Source organism: Musca autumnalis, unplaced genomic scaffold (assembly GCF_047663935.1).
Source record: "Musca autumnalis isolate F117 unplaced genomic scaffold, ASM4766393v1 scaffold_4, whole genome shotgun sequence".
Taxonomy (NCBI): domain Eukaryota; kingdom Metazoa; phylum Arthropoda; class Insecta; order Diptera; family Muscidae; genus Musca; species Musca autumnalis.
In genome coordinates this window covers 120,142,672-120,163,692 of record NW_027411977.1, presented here as the reverse complement: position 1 = coordinate 120,163,692, position 21,021 = coordinate 120,142,672, and the positions used below count along the sequence as shown (strand labels likewise).

At 34.2% G+C, this 21,021-nt stretch overlaps 1 protein-coding gene across 28 annotated transcripts in view; it reads left to right on the top strand.

The window, feature by feature from the left end:
• Positions 1–21,021, top strand: part of Rbfox1 (RNA-binding Fox protein 1) — a 699,789-nt gene that overhangs the window by 304,914 nt on the left and 373,854 nt on the right. The gene's annotated exons all lie outside the window — the stretch shown is intronic.

Here is a 21,021-nt window from a genome sequence, read left to right as displayed (position 1 = left end):
GTTATAAGCAATATTGCGATTTTTTCTTTGTCCAATAAAATATTTCCATTCACCTTTATGATTCAAATATAAAATTTCCAATTATAAAATGTATTGGCCATTTAATATACAAACAAACACCATTATTTAAGAAAACACAAAACACTGATTTATTTACACACTTTACCGTCTTCACTCAACGGTTGTCTTGAAGAAACTGAAGAAAAAATGTTCTCTGCCTTTCTCGCAAAAAGAACAAAAATAATTTATACAATGTTTTTCTTTTCCTTTTCGCTTGCTAGGTTGGTTAACTATGAGTTACTGAAAAAATGGTACCCAAACAAATAAAATGGAGATATGCTACAAAATGTTGCAAACCTTTATTTATATATATATTTGTTTGATTCCCTTTTAAGAATTTTACCGATTTAGTATGAAATGTCTACATTTAAGTTTGTTTCTCTTTCTGTTTTGTCTTTCGTAGGGATAACCTACACTTTTAACCAAATAAAACATTTACCTTTTTCCTTTAGCTAAACGTGTGTCTTGCTTGAAACGTTTTGCTCATATGTACATATTTTAAAATTTCTAATCTTACTATAGCTTCTTTCATTTCCAGGACACAACTAAAACGCTTAACATTTCATAAACTTGATGCCGGTGTCAGTTTATCTGTCATGCACATAATTCCATATCATCATCAAGTTAGTGTATTTCGAAACACATTTCACTTAACACAGTTTGCATTAGCTTCTTGTATAATACGTTTTAAAACTCTATTCACATACTTTTGTGATTATCGTTTATATCTACGAAGTTAGCCGTGAGTGACAAATGCAGTTGATAGGAAACAACTACTAGAGTATATAATACATTTTTTGAAATTTTTTTTTTTATACCCTACACCACTATGTGGGGAGGGTATTATAAGTTGGTTTTGGCCAAAAAGTTTGTAACGCATCGAAATAATGGTCGTATACCCATACTCATATATATCAAAATGAATGTCTCGACGAGCTGAGTCGATCTGGCTATGTGTGTTGTGACGATCCACCCTACTGGTTCTATCCCCTCCAGAGTTCGCTACCTTCTGGCCCCGGCCGTGCTCAGTCTGGGGCAGTTCTTTTCCCTTGGGGTATAGATTCGGATGCGTTCACACAAAAGTAAAGTTTATAAGGTAGCTTTCATTGAGTATGTGTGAGTGAGTATATGTATATGTGTGTGTGAGTGAGTATAAATGACTATAGGTGTGTGTGGGTGTTTGTGTATATGTGTGTGAGAGAGTATACGTGTATATAGGTGTGTGTGTGGAATGATGTTAATCGAAGTTGAGTAACTTAAGATGTAATTGTGTTACTCCGGGTTCACTACCCACCCAACCAGCTGACAGCCCATTTAATGCCAGCCCACGCATGTACCTCTTAAAAGAACACCTTCTCCTTTCGTGGCATACGAAAAAACCTCTAATGATTCATATTAAAAATCATAACAGTTATATTTAACAAAATTAATTATTTATGATTAGGATAACAATAGGAAATGAAGGTTTAAGATAAGGATACAAAAATTCTTGTACTAGTATTTTATATAAAATAAATTAAAACGTGCTATATTGATTATTGAGATATTATTGATCTAGATCAGATCAAAGTAGCTTTTCAGTTGAATATTTGTTTAATAAGATATCAATAAACTAAGATCTTGATGTGAATATCTTTCGATATATGTATGTTTATGATTAATGTGTGATAATGTTTCGTGGTTGAATATGGAATGAACAAAAATTTGATGTGGACTTACCAAAAAGAAATCCCACGCAGTCTCCAGGCCTGATGACGGAGGATCTTGTTGCCATTTTGTTACTAAAGATTTCAATAGTAATTCATTTCATATACCACGTTTAATCAGATGATGTGTTATATGTGTAAAAACTTATGGTAATAATTATATTTTGCTAAGATGATGTTGATCCTTTTGTAGATTTTTTTTTCTTTAATCGGGACAATTATTCGAAACTCCAATCGTTATTCCCGGTATTTGTAGGAAAATTAACATCCGAAATGTTGTTTGAAATGTTGCTTTTTATGTATGTTCTAATTTATGCACACATTACAGCTTCAACGATTTCAGGAGGATTTTCTTTTAACAACGTAACTCCAGGTTAATCTTACGAAACGGTCAAAGGATTCGTTCTTCTAATTATCTTCTCAATCAGTTTCAGGATATTCAAATTATTCTCACAGATTTCAAATTATAAAATTGTCGATTTCAATTTCCTTCAGGATAATTTTACGTAAATTAAAGTAACTTCAGGTAAATCCTTCAAAATGGTAAAAGGAAATCGCTCTTGAAAGGTCCTTTTTACGGTTTCAGGATAACCAGAATATTCCCCAAATTTTTATATTAGAAAATTTTTAAATTTTATTTTGATATGTTTGGCAGAGCTTTATTGGGTGTCTATCGAGTAATGAATCCCATATCCAAAATTTTTTATTTATATATTTTAAATTTTACGAAACAGTTTTTTATTCAGCCTACTTTTTCAACAAAACTTCCTATGTCCCCTGAATAGACATATGATGTACAGTCCTAATGAAACGTAATGTGAATCACAGAAGCGTTGAGTTTTGTGCGCGATTTAGTTTCATCCCAAGTCACAGTGTCCGTCCGTCAGTCCGTCCGTCCGTCCGTCTGTCCGTCTGTCCATCTAAACCTTGTAATCACGCTCCAGGTCGCAATTTTGATCAGATCGTCACGAAATTTTGGGTGTTGATGAGGGTCCCGGAGGGGAAGAAGCCTATTGATTTTGGTGATGGTCGGATAATATTTAGGGGTCGGAATGGGCAAAAACGTATGTGGATAAAAAGACAACGTTTTCTTCCAAAGCGAATATCTCAGCTTTTATATAAAGTATACCAAAAGCAAAACCTGACAATGAAAGTAGAAAATATCACCTTTCTAACGATGTAAAGTAGGTTCTCGTGGGTGATCAAACAACGAAGATATCACAATAGTCGCAAATAAACCCCAAATTTTCATGTTTGCGATTTTAGTTATAATGACGAATAGCACAGCTTTGGCTGGGGACTTTCCAAAAGCAAAGCCTTACTATGAAAGTAGAAGATCCCATATTTACAATGATGCAAACTAGGTCGGCGTAGGTGACCAAATAAGGGAGATATCGCAATATTCGATAATACATCCCATTTTTCCATTTTTTTTGAATATCACGCTACTGGGCGTAATTTTGATCGGATCGTCACGAAATTTCGAGGGTTAATGAGGGTCTCACAGAGGAAGAAGCATATTGATTTTGATGATGGTCGGATAATATTTAGGGGTCGGAATGAGCAAAAACTTTATTTGGAGAAAAAGTCAACATTTTATTCCAAAGCAAATATCTCAGCGTCTATAAGGGGTCTACAGAAAGCAAAACCTGGCAATGAAAGTATAAAATATCGCCTTTACAACAATGTAACGTGGGTTGTCGTAGGTGGTCTAACAACGAAGATATCGCAATAGTCGATAATAAAGCCCAACTTCTCATTTTTGCGATTTTAATAATAATGACGGATATCACACCTTTGGTTCTGGAACCTTCTAAAAGCAAAGCCTGACTAAGAAAGTAGAAAATCCCGTCTTTGAAATTATGCAAAGTAGGTTGGCGTAGGTAGTCAAATAATAGAGATATCGCAATAGTCGTTAATGCATCCCTTTTTTCCACTTTTTCTGCAATCACACTACAGGTCGGAATTTTGATCGGATCATCACGAACTTTTCTCACAGAGATAGAAGCCTATTGATGTTGGTGATGTCGACAGTAGTCAAATATAAAATTAAATATTAATTATTTTGGTTCAGTTCGCCTTAAGTCATTCGGTATAAAAGCCAGATAGGTGAAAACTTTCGTATTTCCATAAAATAAATGTTTTCGAGTGAAAAGATTATTCACAGAGGTAGTGGTGTAGGGTATCACATAGTCGGCCCCGTACCGACTATAGCCTTTTCTCACTTGTTTATTCTAAACGTAATTATTTACTAATCTGTGGTTGAAATGCTATTAAGGTTCATATTTCATTATTTAATGCAGCCATTACAAGGTAATGGGGTCACAATTGTGGTGGAAGCAGCATGTCAGAATGTTGTTTCGAAACAGTGGTAACATTTTCAATGCTGATTAAACTTCTCAGCCTAATATAGGTAAAAATAAGAATGTATCCCTCCATAAATACACCATACTCACAATTGTTATTGGCCTCGCGAAACATAACAACAACTGTAAATTATTTATCTCTTGTAAATTAAAAGTCTTATGGATGTTTTTGCGATTAAGCTATTATACACTCCGTTTCAAGTCAATAGCACATTTCAAATTGCTTTTTGTTATTTCAGTTTAGTCGATATACGTGGAATAACCCCGGGAATGTTTATATATCTTGGTTTGTAATCTTATGAAGTATAAGATTACAAACCAAGATATGTAAACATTCCCGAAGTTATTCCACGGATATCGACTAAAATGATGTAACAAAAAGCAATTTGAAATGTGCTATTGACATGAAACGGAGTGTATGTATGTATATTAATCCTGACAATGCACTAAATAATCCCAGAAAAAAAAAACTCACTACAAAACCGTAATGTTTTGCCACTAAAGTAAGTAGTTATTAAAAGTCGTGACTAATTATTTATCTACTTATTTGTAGTTCCCAAAATATAACCACTTATTTTGCGCGACATGTCCTTGTTAAAAGAATGGGTTGGTAAGAGGTTTTGTAATGAGTAGACATCGGATTTTTGCATGTTTTTTATTTCTCATCCGATTGGACTCAAATTTTGGATCTAGGCGTTTTAAGGGTCAATTTTTCGATATTTGGGGTCATATCAAAAATATGCAAAAAATATGCAAAAAAATATGCAAAATATATGCAAAAAATATGCCAAAAAATATGCAAAATATGCAAAAAATAAGCAGAATATGCAAAAAATATGCAAAATATGCAAACAGTTTTTGGGCAAAAATCGTCATAAAAGTCGTCAAATTTACAATTAAAGTTGGAAAAATCATCAAAAAAACTTTAAAGTGTCCTAAATTAAGACTGTTGGCAATTTAACGTCGATTTTTTAGCAGATTATTATGTTATTGATACCTCTTACGACGCACAGAGGGGAAACATAGGCCTAAAGTTGCTCAAAACTCAAAATATGAAAATCGTTTTTTTATGAAAAAATGTTGATAAACGGCAACCAGACTCTTTTCTACATTTGCTATAACCATCCTCGACTTTGTAAGATTAACCAATCCAATGCAGCAGTCGATTGAACTCAGCCACACTGAAAACAAAAAGTAAATTTTCGAAAACTAAGAACTTAGGTGAACATTAAAATGACATAATTTTCGCGAAAATGTATATTTTTCAAGATTTATTGTTTTTGTACAGTCTCCGAACAAGATTAGCATTTAAAAATTTTAGATTGATTTTACATCTTTGCTCTTTAATAATGGTGATACATATCTTCTTTATGAATTTTTTTTTATGATAATTTTTAAGATTACTACAATTTCAATAGTGAAAAAGTCTATTTCCCCGTCGTTTCCCGACCATAGTTTCTTCTAATGTTTTATGCGCTTGAGTCTCAAATATCAGATTCAATCATAAAAAATTGCGCATATTTGCGCCATTCCGAAAAAATCTAATTTTTCTCAACTAAAATATGAAATATTTTTATATGGAATTGCAAGGTTTACTCACACTAAATTTTGCTCTGCCTTATAACCGGGGCTCTTATTTATCAGATTAAACCAACACCTATCAAATATGTTTGCATTATTCAGAAACATTCACGGCTTTTCTCATGTGAATTGAGAAAAATTTAATTTAAGTAAGTTTCAAAAAATAAAATTTGGAATGAAATATATGTATGTATATGTATGTTTGAAAATTGGCTCAATGTTTTTTAGGCTAGTTTAGGTTGCATGTGTCAAATTTCAGTGATTTTGGTGCATTTTTATCTCATATCAGATGCGAATATATATGGAAGCTGCATCCAAATCTGGACCGATTCTCATTATTTTCTATAGGATTAATCCTTATACAGAAGATATGCTTTGTGCAAAATTTTATATCAATCGGACTATAAATGAGCTTTCTAGGGCTTTTGATCAACCTTTAACACAAATTTCCCCTCTGTGCGACGGTGTGGTGTAGGGTATATGGTATTGTAATACTATTTTTTATTGTTAAACTATGCAAAAATATAAAATTTGATAAAATATCAATCATTTTATGTAAATTCAATATTTTCTTTGTCTTAATTTGTAGCTTAAGACTGGTTTTAACTCAAAGGGAAGAAATCGATGTCGGATTTTTTTAGGCGGGGTGCCGCCTAAACTGTTTACTTAGATTAGATTTTAGATAGATTTAAGATTAAGATTGCCAATTGAGCACCATTGGAATAAGTTAACACGTGCTACTGGAGCCTCGAAGTTATGAAAATCTCGTCTCTCTCGGCGACCCATATCTGTGGAACGGTTAAAGCTATTTGCCCGTATTATGCAGGCCATTCTGTTTATTTTATATTCAAAAACAAAATGCGTAAGTATTACTGAATTCGAGATAGAAAGCCAGTGTCCCGATTAACGTGAGTACGTACGCCTTAGGGAAAATGGAGCCTATCTGGGTATAGCCGACTACTTGGAGAACGCATTGTATTAGTTGTTCGTCCTTTGTAATTAATTGGTTGTAATCTGTGGTGAGCTCGACTCGGAGTTAATGTGACTTTTTATGAATTTCGAACAGTTGTTCTTTTGTAAGTTTGGGTCGAATATTTCCGGAGAAGTTTCATCTTCGCTTTGTTAAGATTTTTGTCGCCATTTGACTCTTTACGGTGTTTTGCACTATAGGAACGTTAGTCGCTTCATTTTATCTACAGTAGAAGCTCTCGGAGAGGACCCCAACAAATATATGATCTTTAGAAGTTAAATTATACACAGTAAAAAGGGTTTTTTCACAATAGACTCCATTTTATTATCTTGAATTCAGTACTACTTACGTATTTTGTTGTTCGGCAAGAAATATTAAGAATAGTATGGCATTTAATTTAATGCATAACACAGGCAAATAGTTTTAACCGTTTCATAGATATGGGTAGCTGAAGTCGTCAAATAGCCAAAAAGTCGAGATTTTCATAACTACGAGGACCCAGTGGCATCAGAGATGGTCTGTCGGAAATTATGACGTATATGACATACATTTCTGACGTATATTACATACGTCAGAAACGTCGTAAACCTTGCCAAAAAAACAAGGTTTTTTACAGCATAAACAATAGAATTGTATAACCTAAAATCGTTATTTTTCATAACAACAAAACTCATTTTATTATTTCTTTTGAGATTCAGTTTTCATAAAAACGAAACAAACATAAAAAATGTCGTTCAAAAAATATACATTTTATGTATATTTTTATATTATATGGGCATTATTGTTTCTTTATTAATTATTTCACCAGCAAATTCTTAGAAGCATACCTAGTATCCAGAATGTATTGTAGATTGCGTGCTATGTGCTTAATCCAATTTTTTGTTCAATAATTTCAGTTATTTAAAGAAAATAAAATATCAATACAAATGTGATTAAATTTCCAAAACAGGCGCGTAGGCTTTTCAATAACAAAGACAGGCTTTTAGAATTGGTAATAATTGAAAAATATGGGGATAACATAAATTTTTTGAGGTTTATGACGTTTACTACTTTTTATACGTTTTCTACGAGTATATGAGGTTTTCGACGTTTACAACTTTCTGACCGTCGAAAACCTTAAAAATCAGCATACAGACTATCTCTGAGTGGCATGTGTTAACATATTCCAATTGTGCTCAAACTTTAACAATCTTAAAATCTAACCAAACTAAACACCTTAGGTGAGCGCCGCATAAAAATATCCGACATCGATGTTTTCCCTTTGAGTTAAAACCAGACTAATGCAACAAATTAAGACAAAGAAAATATTGAATTTTAAATAAAATATTTGACAATTTAACAAATTTTATATTTTTTAATAGGTTAATAATAAAAAAAATGGTATTACAATATACATATAACCATATTTTTATATGCACACTGTGGCAAGGGGTATCAATAGAATAATAATCTGCTAAACAAGCGACGTTAAACGGCCAACAATTTTAATTTAGGACACTTTGATGATTTTTCCCAACTTTAATTGTCAATTTTACGACTTTTATTTTCGGCCAAAAACTGTTTGCATATTTTGCATATTTTTTGCATATTCTGCATATTTTTTGCATATTTTGCATATTTTTTTTTGCATATTTTGCATATTTTGCATATTTTTTGCATATTTTGCATATTTTTTGCATATTTTGCATATTTTGTGCATATGCAAAATATGCAAAATAAATACAAAATATGACCCTGCCATTGAATTTAGATTTCTTTGAAACGAATTTTGGTCCAAACAGAATCTTCGTATCTTTATTATTAAAAAATATGCAAATATGCAAAATCCGATGTCTAGTAATGAGTATTTTTCCGGAGATAACATGTGGCTACCACCGCTTTACTTGCCCTATTCTTCTACATTTTATTATTTTAATTTGTTTCTCTTCCAAAGTGTTTGTTCAATTTTCATTGTTATTTTACCTTGGTGCTTATATTACTAATTAAAGTTTGTAACGCATTTGTTTTTGTTGTTTTTGTTTTAACTATTTTGTTACTGCAATACCACGAATCTGAAAATGCTCTGAAGATTTTGTTTGAAATCCCAAAATCAAAACCTGTTTTTTCGCAATGAAAAATAAACACTATTAGCACTTTGTTAAAAGTTCTTTCATCAACATTTTATAAGAAAAAGTTTCATTTCTTAGTTTAAATAGTGGTGACGCCTTGAAGACATTGCACAAAAACTTTAACGTAACATGATTGTGTTTCTTTAAGACAGGTTCTTTGTATTCTGTTCTCTTTTCCAGGATATTTTTTTTATTTAAATTGATAATAACAAAGGCACACGTTACATTATTTAAAAACAATATTCTATACACGTAGTACAATTGGTATTGTTTGTCAATATATAAACATTGTATAAAGTTACGCCACACTAGATTATTTATTTGTTTAAGCTGGTTAAATCGTTGGACAAATGTTTTTGCAGTTAATTTTTCTCCACAGACCAACAATGATTTCTGAGGTACAGACCGTTTACATTACTTTCAACATATTTGATCACCCAAATTTTAAGACCACAAAAATGTCTGACAAAATGTTTCATATTAAATCTTAACTTTTATATTAAATTAATTAAATTAGATTTATTGGTTTTCACAAAAATATTTTCTTACAAATTTCTGTTTTTATTTCTTTGCAGGTAAGCAATGTACACATGACTATATTAGAATTGATTGCTAATATTTTATTGTAAGTAGCTCAAATTAAATTAAAAAATGAACTTTAAAAACCACATAATATCTGGGGTTATAAACTAGAAATCATTTTTAAATGAAATGAAAGAGGAAAACAGCACTGTGATGGTCCCACACTAATAGAGCACCCGACGTTTAAACACATAACTTCAGAATGTTACGTTATCATGTTGGGCAACATACGTTCGGAAAATTAAACTGTACAACAAAATGCAACTCTTTTTAAATTTACAAGAAACCCTGCACAGATTATGAAAGAGGACCGAAAAATAGAAGACACTTGTATTGGCGTTTTGAAAGTCTACGTCGGGAAGTACCCTAAATGCGTGGGGGAAATTTTCCCTATTTGTACATTTTTGGAAATATTCGTGTTAGGATTCCTTGGAATATATGCAAGCGAGGAATCTTTTAGTTACAAAATTTAACCCTCAAGCGGTCCATTAAAGGGGGTCTTTTTGGTCCCCTTTTCCACGTTTTAAATCCCATTTAAAATAAGAGCAACCGGATCCGAATATTCTACAAACATATTCGCCATAAAATTTCGCTATAGGCCGTAGAATAAATCATAACTCTAAATCTCACCTGGAGCCCAGAATCTATAAAAATCAAAAAGACGGTTAATGTTGTACTTTAATGTTGTACTTTTAAGTATTATTAGATTAGTAGTATTAGATAGGCAGTTTATTCTGAGATTTATAGTGAAATTTTGTGCAGAAATTTACTTCTTCTGGTACTATTTGTCTAAAGCTAAGACTTATTTTTTCATGCATCTATTCAAAAAATTAACGAAACAAATTTAATTATAAAATATGTTTGTGTTTTGTTGGCAAAATTTATATATAATGTAAATAGACATTTCATTTCATCGGTGACTTATAGTGAAATTAAACGGAGAATATTTTTGTCTTTCACGTCATCCATCTAGAATGATGTTTTGTGGGACAACTTGGCATAAACATAGATAAAGCACATTTTTTTATTTTTTACATATTCTGGGCTTTCAGGTAAGATTTACAGTTCTGATGTTTTCTAGAGCCTATAGTGAAATTTTATGGTGAACATGGTTGTAGAATATTCAGATTAGATCCGATCTATTGTTAAAGGGAATGTAAAACATTTTTGGAAAAGTAGACCAAAAAGACCCCTTTTAATGACTCGCTTGAGGGTTAAATTTTATAACTAGAAGATTCATTGCATTGTTGGCAGTAATATTGACAAAGACACTATATGCCTAAAACGCAAGGATTCCAAGGAATCCTAACTCGAATATTTCCAAAAATTTACAAATAGGGCGAACTTCCCCTAAACATTAGGGGACTTCCCGACGTAAACTTTCAAAACGCCGATGCACGTATCTTCTATTTTTTTAGCCTTCTTTCATAATCTGCCCGATTTTATCTGTAATTATTATATTATAAAAATGTTAATGGGACGTTTACTTTAGAATATGTTCCAATTGTACACGACCCATTTCGGTGGGATATTGAGGCCACAACCTTCAAAATACCGAAAATCGGGAGGTACCATTCTGTGGGGTCTATATTAAGACGTGGACCAACACCGATAAATTTCAGGTGGAAAGTTTTATACCCCCAACGAAGACTTAATACCAAATTTCAGCCATTTCGGAGGGATATTGAGGGCACAACCTTCAAAATACCAGAAATCCGGAGGTACCGTTCTATCAGGTGGAAAGTTTTATACCCACAGCGAAGACAAATTGCCAAATTTCAGTCATTTCGGTGAGATATTGAGGCCACAACCTGCAAAATACCGAAAATCGGGAGGTACCATTCTATGGGGGCTATATGAAGACGTGGACCTGTGCCGACAAATTTCAGGTGGAATGTTTTATACCCCCAACTAAGACTAAATACCAATTTTCAGTCATTTCGGTGGGATATTGAGGGCACAACCTTCAAAATACCAGAAATCTGGAGGTACCGTTCTATGGGGGCTATATGAAGACGTGAACCTATATAGAAAAATTTCAGGTGGAAAGTTTTATACCCACAACGAAGACAAAATGCCAAATTTCAGTCATTTCGGTGAGATATTGAGGTCACAACCTGCAAAATACCGAAAATCGGGAGGTACCATTCTATGGGGGCTATATGAAGACGTGGACCTGTGCCGACAAATTTCAGGTGGAATGTTTTATACCCCCAACGAAGACTTAATACAAAATTTCAGCCATTTCGGAGGGATATTGAGGGCACAACCTTCAAAATACCAGAAATCCGGAGGTACCGTTCTATGGGGGCTATATGAAGGCGTGGACCTATTGCGACAAATTTCAGGTGGAAAGTTTTATACCCACAGCGAAGACAAATTGCCAAATTTCAGTCATTTCGGTGAGATATTGAAGCCACAACCTGCAAAATACCGAAAATCGGGAGGTACCATTCTATGGGGGCTATATGAAGACGTGGACCTGTGCCGACAAATTTCAGGTGGAATGTTTTATACCCCCAACTAAGACTAAATACCAATTTTCAGTCATTTCGGTGGGATATTGAGGGCACAACCTTCAAAATACCAGAAATCCGGAGTTACCGTTCTATGGAGGCTATATAAAGACGTGGACCTGTGCCGACAAATTTCAGGGGAATGTTTTGTACCCCCAACAAAGACTTAGGATATTGAGGCTTCAACTTTCAAAATACCGAATATCGGTGGGTACCGTTCTATGGGGGCTATATGAAGACGTGGACATATGCGGACAGGTTTCAGGTGTAAAGTTGCATACCCCTAACGAAGACTTAATACCAAATTTCAGCCATTTCGGAATGATATTTAGACCATAAATCCTTGAATATATTTTTGCATATGGTTTTGCATATGCTCATTTTATGCAGATATGTACAAATATGTCAAAATATGCACGATATGCAAAATATGCAAAAATTTCTGGGTCTAATTCGTTTTATTTTGTAATAAAACGAGTTTCTGTCTAATCAGATTTTCTCTACGACCATCCTAACCATATATGCATTTGCATAGGATTCCGCTGTCTAATTATAAGGAAGCTCCGTTGATACCTATTTCCGCAACATATAATTTCATTTGACAAGTTATTGCTGTTTAATGAATTTACGTCGACCTCAGTAATTCGAATCGGCAACTATTTATCACCGCAAGCCAGGGGCCTAATTCTTGCATACGCGATCGAGTTATTTCGATCGATATTTTCAGTATTTGGATTACGGCAGCCGTTGTCGAATACACTTTCGAGCGGAATCTTCTGAGTTTTTGCCAGCCTCGCATCTGCTGTCTAAATGATTATTTTTGTGGCACAAAACGAACATTAATTAAACATTTTGCAATAAATCTAATCAAAATCACAATCAATAAAATGAGTAAAAAAACTGGACAAAAAGGGACTGTTTCTTAAAAATTAAAAATATATCATCCAATGCCAGAATGTGATTTTTATATTTTTACATAGAGGAATTTATTTTATTATGTTTTCATTTCATTTTACGAGAAACTTGCCGCAAAGCAACTTGTTTGTAATATTTTGTGTTTACCATATGTTTCACCGTTCGTTCGATAACCGTATGTATCGATAACTTTTTTTAAATAATTTCGATCGTATAAGGGAATCCAAAAATTTCGATCGTTCGTAATTTGTCTTCGAACAAAAACTCGCTTGATAACGGATACGAGAATTAAGCCCCAGCCTACGCATAACAACGGTCTGTAACCAACAATTTTGACCAACAAATATATAAACTTTTCTAGCAACTGAAACCTTTATTGAGGCTCAAATATAACACCCCGAAGACTTCAGAAAATAGGTCCCCTGCTATGTCTGCTTTGACATGTAAGTTATCCCCCTATCGAATACCACACTACAGAGGCGATGAGAAGAAATAGAAAAGTAAAAATGCGAATAATCATTAATATTGATCTCAACGATCGGTGGAATCCAAAGAGGGGGTAATGCTACTCTTCAGCATAGCTAACTGAAGCGATTACGATCCTCAGGCGATTATCATCCCTTTCCAAAGAGACCAATGGCCGGCAGATTGTTGGTTCGTCTGTTCGCTAAGTGCAAATGCAGGCAACCTCCAGCGGGACTACTGAGAGTCTCAACACTGAGGGTAAGAAATGCTCCTTAGCGGCGGTAGCAGTAGGCCATCTTTAATCCCTAATAAATCCGATTCGGTCATCTATGTTGCTAGCCATATCAATTCACTCCAACGGGTATTTCCCCCTACAAAAATTCGAAATTGTTAACTAAAATAGTTCACACGATAACTCTCGAAGGGAGTAACCGATTTGGTCTAGACTTTGCACATTTAAATTGGTTACACCTTTCGAGAGTTATCGGGCGCACCAATATAATATTTCTTGTGGGTTATCTCGGTCCACTCCGTCAGGCACCTACCACTCAACATTTTACAATTTCCCGAAATTGCAGTTTTTAAGGACATGGATATCCAATCTTTTTTTGGCAGGTTCCGGAGATAATAGCACAAAAGCACTATAAACCCTGACGGCATCAACAAAAATTACTGGTAAGCACGATAACTTTCGAATTCAGTATTCGATTTGGCTGCAAATTTGGCCAAGAAGATCTGACAAAAACTGACTTTGGTCCAACCTTTTTATACTCTTAGCATTTATGCTAATGAGGGAATATACCCTTTCATACGGGCAAACTGTGCCTCATCGAAATAATGATTTTAGACCCCAAGTATGTTTGGAGGAAATCCGTTTCAGACAACTTGGAGTCGATTTAGCAATGTTCGTCCGTCCGACTGTCTGTCTGACTGGCTGGAGCGCACTATAACTCTCGGTCCAGAATTCGGCTTTCGTAATATTATGTCCAAACTTAGTTTAAGTTCGAAGATGGGTTATATCAGTCCACACCTTCAGGTACCTCTCCCACAAAAAATCGAAAATGTTCGGAAAAATTGTATGCACCATAACTCTTGAAGTGAGTAACCGATTTAGTCAATATTTTGCACATATGGAAACTTCTACCAGACATAGACGAGGTTCGAATTTGGTCACTATCAGTCCACTACTTCGGGTACATCCCACCGAAAATTTCGAAAAAAAAATCGGTTTAATGCCTGCTCTTAAATCGATTTGATTCTTTTTGAAACAACTTGTATGCGCTGTCCCCATTACGACGATAAAATTTGTTTTTCAGGAGCAAGTCCATACTTCCTGAGAAAATGGTCCAAAAGTTGTTAAAAACCCCTATGACACTATATGTAGCGCACGATACTTTCGAGCGGATCAACCGATTAGGTCCAAAATTTGGCCTTTGTAATATTTTGAATAATCTTAGTTAAAGATTGAATATGGGTTATATTGGCCCACTAATCCGGGTACCTCCGCCACAAAAGTTCAAAAATTTTCGCTAAAATGATTTGCACGATAATTCTCGAAGGCAATAATATATTAATATTAATATATCTGCAAGACATAGATTAGGTTCAAATATGGACTATATTGGTCCTCTACTTTGGGTATCTCTCAGGATCTGTTTGAAGATCCTTTAGAAAATTATACCGATGCTACTCCCTGTGATTCTGTTTACAGCGATATTAAGTTTTTCGTGGGGAAGTCCATGCTTCCTCACCAACTGAAATGACTAGTGGGCGCGATATCTATCCCCAAAAAATTACTCCCAAAATATACACTTCCAAAATGGACTATGTCGATTCATTTCTTCAAGTACCTGCTTAACAACGCTTTTGATCTAAAGTTCTAATCCACATTTTCGTCGGCAAGATCAAATGTTCAAAATGTTCACAAAATGCAACAAAACTTCTGAAAACTCCTAAATACAAAATTTTTGGGGAAAAGAGTTTTGGTTTTGTAGACGGCATTCGATCTGTCCGTAGATGATTCACTTAGGCTGAAAGCAAAGTCGACTGATACTTTTTTACTCGTTTTTAGCAAAATGTTCGCATTTATTTGGACCGTCCACAATCGTTAAGATAATTCCCCTCAAAGTTTCTATATTTTTTTCGGCAAGTTCAAAACGTCCAAACAAAAGATCAAGAAATTCTGAAAACCCGTTAAATACATAATTTTATGCTGTGTAGCCGATATCCACAGATTAACATCTCATTATTTACATGGGTTGAAGTTATATTATCTCAGTCGGCTCAGCCGCCTGATACTTTTTTTACTTGTTCACGTATTTTTTTCTTGGTACGAGAACCTCCTCATTTCAATCTATACTGGCTTTTTTTCTAAATAATTTTTAGCGCAGCCATCGGATTTCTTGTGTTCTTGACGGTGTGTATTTAAGTCCAAACCAGCTGGTTTTTTACTTATTTTGCTAAAAGTATGCTTCGCACAATAAATATGTATTTTATTGTTTGCTTGTTAGGACCAAGATCATTCATTTCGACTTCATAGAGAAATTACAGACAAAAAACTAAATATGTGTAGTCTCCGGACACTTGTTATACCGGACAATGCGGTACTTGAACACTAAAATAGTCTGGATTATAGAGGTTTTCCTACTCGAAAATCCGGACGTAACCATTTATATACACTTCGAGCATTTTTAAATTCTATATTTCGCTTTCTATAATTCGAACAACGTCGAAACCTATGGTGTCCGGATTTTCGAGCATTTTTAAATTCTACATTTCGCTTTCTAGAATTCGAACAACGTCGAAACCTATGGTGTCCGGATTTTCGAAATTATAATGTATATATTTATTGTTTGGTGCATACTTTTAGACTAGGCCTGTGCACACAACTACATATATATTTTGAGATTGTGTTTGTTTGAAAATACAAATATTTCCCATAGTATCCCAACATACCATTTTGTGTCATTTTAAAAAACACCAAAAACAAAAAATATTTATAAAAATGTTCTGCTTCTAAAGGAGTAGCCTACAATAAGCGTGCCAATTAAATATTTTACATTGGAAACCGTTTAGATCATTTTCTAGTTATTAAACATGCAGTTTAAAACTTTTTTGTAATATTATCTCAAGTAATTTTAGTATGCTGGGTTGTCTTTTGCCATAAAAAATGTGCATTGAAAATTGTCATTTCAAAAACAAAAGCTCACTCTTTTAATTGTGTGAGTGAGCAAATTGACACACACCGACAGCAGAAGGGCACCCTTTGAACAGCCCTGTTTTAGACACTCGTCATTATTCAGGCTTTGGAAGTAGTAGGCTAATATTTGATGTTAGTTTAACAGGGTGTTTTTGTAAAAATGCTTGCCTGTCACACGAACCGTTCGTACTAAAACGTATACGTTCAAAATTTGGTTCTTGTAAAATTTTACGAACCATTCGTTTTTATCTGAAAGCTTTCGTCTATTTCATAAAAGCTTTTATATTTCAGGGTTTCCATGATACTTATTTGGTGAATTTTTCATAGGCATCTGCACGTAAAATGTGTTACTTGATGGCAACCCCGATAAACATATGCAAAAACAAAAAATAAGAAAAAATGTAATCAAATTTGTCCAAAAATAATTGTGATAATATGAAGAAACGGATGTACATATACGCGTGTGCTTCTATGGAAATAAATAAAATTGCTTTCCCTTCCAGTTTTCGTGTGTTTTGTGCCATTTATTACTCAAATTATTTAATTTTCATTCAAAACGATGGGTCTTTTCCATTCGTTTATTTTTGACGTATTCGTTCGTCTGATTTTGTTACGAAAACCAAAAAAAAATTACGAAAATAAAAAGCTTTCATTTGTTTGTCACACGAATACAAACGTCAATCGCTATGAAAACCAAATTGTGTCTTCGTTCATGAAATCGACGAACGAATGGACAAAAACTTTTTACAAAAACACGCTGTAAGTTTCCAAATTTGTTGTGGCATTTATTTGCCTCTATATTTTCGAATGTCGATTTTATTTCCAAGAATTGCTAAACATCATTTTATAAAAAAATATATATTTAATTATCACAAATTACACTTTATAATTTGCGTCCTGTTTTTTTTTATTCTTCCTTTTACCACTTGTTTAACAGTCTTGAGCATACAAGTGGCCACTTGTCGAACTTTATATTGGCAACATTAAAGATAAAATAAAGCTTTTATAGCATACATTTGAAGTGATACTTATTGAATTAAGTACCAAACTAACAACAACGACGACGACTATCCTCATCTACCTACCCCCCTCCCTCACATAACATTAGCTATTTTTGCTATCCTTACTTCTCACTTCTCCGTTTGTCATTGAAGTCTTTTTGCAGTAAGCAGCATTACATAGTAATGAAGAGTACTGTGTTAGAAGTCATTCAATGCATTTAATTAATGTTTCAGCTTTAAGACTTCAAGTAGATCATGAATGTGAATGATGACTATGTTGTGAAATACAAAAATATTAAAAGAAAGGACATTATTTTTCTAAATAAAAAGAAATTATATGCAACAAAAAATTGTTTGAAGAAAAAAAAAACTAGTTTTCAAGGCCTTACCATGTCACCAAACTTGAATGAAACTCCATCAAAACGGGGGTTTTCTTCATTTGCATTGGCTTTGTGTGTTGTTGAGGCATGAAATACGAGTATGTGGCTCGACTGATTTATGAAATATCCGAAATATGTTTATTTCAGTTGCATCAATTACCGTTAGAAACACACAGTTGTCACGGTGCTCTTGAAACAATTTTAAATGGAAGGTGCTTACACCTCGAAAATTTTTGCGGATTCTGAAACTACAATGTTTTTAGATGAGAACAATGAAAAAACCAAAAAAATCGCCGGAGCGCTTTTTAAATAAATCGCGATTTAAGTTGACATTTTTAGGGGTTGTTTAGGTTTTCGCGATTTTGCTTAGAAACCACATTTCCTATCAAAATGGGACTAAAACAAATGTTGTAGATATGAAAATTCTCTACAAGATTGACCTTTATGATATTCTCGTCGGTTTTACCGTTTTTGAGATATAGAAGTTCAAATTGGGACAATTCAAATTCAATTCAATTCTGTATCGCCCCCTTATAAAACAATGTCATGACTGCAAATTCCCAACTTAAACTTATGTATCTAAAAAATGTTACAACTAAGGATAAGTTACTTAAGCCAGTCTTGTAGAGAATTTTCACAGCTTTAAGATTTTCTCAGGTCACATGTCGATACGACTTACCGTATTCAAGCAAATTCGCGAAACCCTAACAAGAAAAAACTAAAAATGTAAACTGAGCTTCCTTATCTCAAAAATGGTACAAGCTGGGAACAAATGATAAAGTCAATCCTCTAGAGAATTTTGACAGCTACAACATTTTCTTTAGCTCCATTTCGATGGGACTTGCGGTTTTCAAGCAAAATCGTAAAAACCTAAAAAACAACTAAAAATGTGAATTTTGACCGCGATTTATTTAAAAATCCCTACAGCGATTTTTTCTTGTTTTTGGATTTTTCTCATCTATGAACACTGCTGATTCAGAATTCACAAAAACGTTCCCTGTGTAAGCGGTTTTCATCAAAAGTTAGTTAAGGCGCACCCTACATGACATTGTTTTATAAGGGGGCGATAAGGTCAGTGCATTGTCCCAAGTTGAACTTCTATATCTCAAAAATGGTAAAAACTACGAAAATACCATAAAGGTCGATCTTGTAGAGAATTTTCATAGCTACAATATTTGTTTTAGTTCCATTTTGATAGGAAATGCAGTTTCTAAGCAAAATCGCGAAAACCTAAACAACCCCTAAAAATGTCAACTTAAATCGCGATTTATTTAAAAAGCGCTCCGGCGATTTTTTTTGTTTTTTGATTGTTCTCATCTATGAACGTTGTAGTTTCAGAATCCGCAAAAACTTCCGAGGTGTAAGCACCTTCCATTTAAAATTGTTTCAAGAGCACCGTGTTGTAGGTTGACCAGAACAATGGCGGGAACATCCTTTACCAAATGTGGTATCTATCACAATTGAAAAGAAGGGATGTCTGAAAATATGTCACCGTGACATTTGAGTTGATAGTTGGTCTATGGATTTAACATGCCAATAACTAAAGGAATTCATGTTTCCTGTGCCTTTATACCTACATAGAGTAGCAACAACGAACAAAAATATGCAATAATCTCTCCGGAACATATACATAGACTTAGCCACACTTATCAGATAAAAATGTTCAACTGCAAACATGAATATCCGTGTATATATCATGTACACTGTTGTTCACTTGAAGTGCAGTAGCAATAGAATTAAACTGATATCTCTGAAAATGTTGGTTTTTTATTTTTATCGGTATGTAGAATGAATTAATTACAGATTATCGGAATTTCCCGTTAAGACTAAGCCCCTAGATAATCTACACTCCAAAGCAAAATCCAACAAAGCCAACAATACGCATGCTGGACAGATGCTTTGCACAGTGTCATCAGTTCTTGCCCTTTAGCTGCACCATCCTGAACTAGGGATAGGTAATGAAAAGCAATAATCGATTTTTCGCGTTTTCGATTTTTGTCTAAAACTAAAAATGCGATTTTTAGGTCTGGCGGTTATTTCAGTTGTCTTAAAACTCGCCTAAACCGCAGAAAATCTATTATAATTGACTATTCATCGAGTTTTCTTTTGATACTGTAAAACCGCCAAAAGTGTTATACCGCCAAGTCAACAATCTATGGGCAAACTCGAAAATCGATCACAATTTAATCTATTATGCGATTTTCTCTACAGACAAAAGTCGAATACGATTTTAGACTTTTGACTGCAAAAACTCGATTAATCGAAAGTCGAATTACCTATCCCTATCCTGAACGTAGTTGAGAAAAAACTGCTCTGGTTTGTCGTGGCAGCTGACTTTCTTCGGTTGCTATAGATGGGGGATGTAATCAGAGGACCGAATTCACACGATATTTGTCGTTGTAACTGTGTTTATACCCTCAGCATTTATGCTAACGAGGGTATATACACTTTCATACGGGCAAAATGTGCCTCATCGAAGTAATGGTTTAAGACCCCAAGTATGTTTGGACGAAATCCGTTGTAGACAATTTGGAGTTGATTTAGTTATGTCCGTCAGTCTGTCTGTCTGGATGGTTGGAGCGCACGATAACTCTCGAACGGATTAACCGATTTGTCCAAAATTTGGTTTTCATAATATTTTGTCCAAACTTAGTTTAAGTTCGAAGATGGGTTATATCGGTCCACTCCTTCCGGTACCTCGCCCAGAAAAGTTGGAAAATGTACGGAAAATTTGTGCGCACGATAACTCTTGACGGGAATGAATGATTTGGTCCATACTTTGCACATCGTGAAATTTCTACCAGACATAGATGAGGTTCAAATATGGACTCAATCGGTCCACTACTTCGGGCACCTCCCACACAAAAGTTCGGTAAAATTCAGTTTAGGACCTGCTCTCGAATCGCTTTGATTTTTGTTGTAACAACATGTATTCACTGGAATTCTGTCGGAATTCTGCTACCATCGACTATAACATCCAACTCCCTTCTTACCAGTGCTGTCCTTGTGGTCAACAGGCCACTCTGTAGATTTGGTGGCGGAATTTTGCATATTCCTCGCGTGGAAAAAGGTGGTAAGATTAGTCAATTTGGAATTCAGTCTTTCACAAATGGCATCAGAGAAGGTTACCTACGCCAAAATCGTACAATCGTCCGCATACGTTACTATCTCA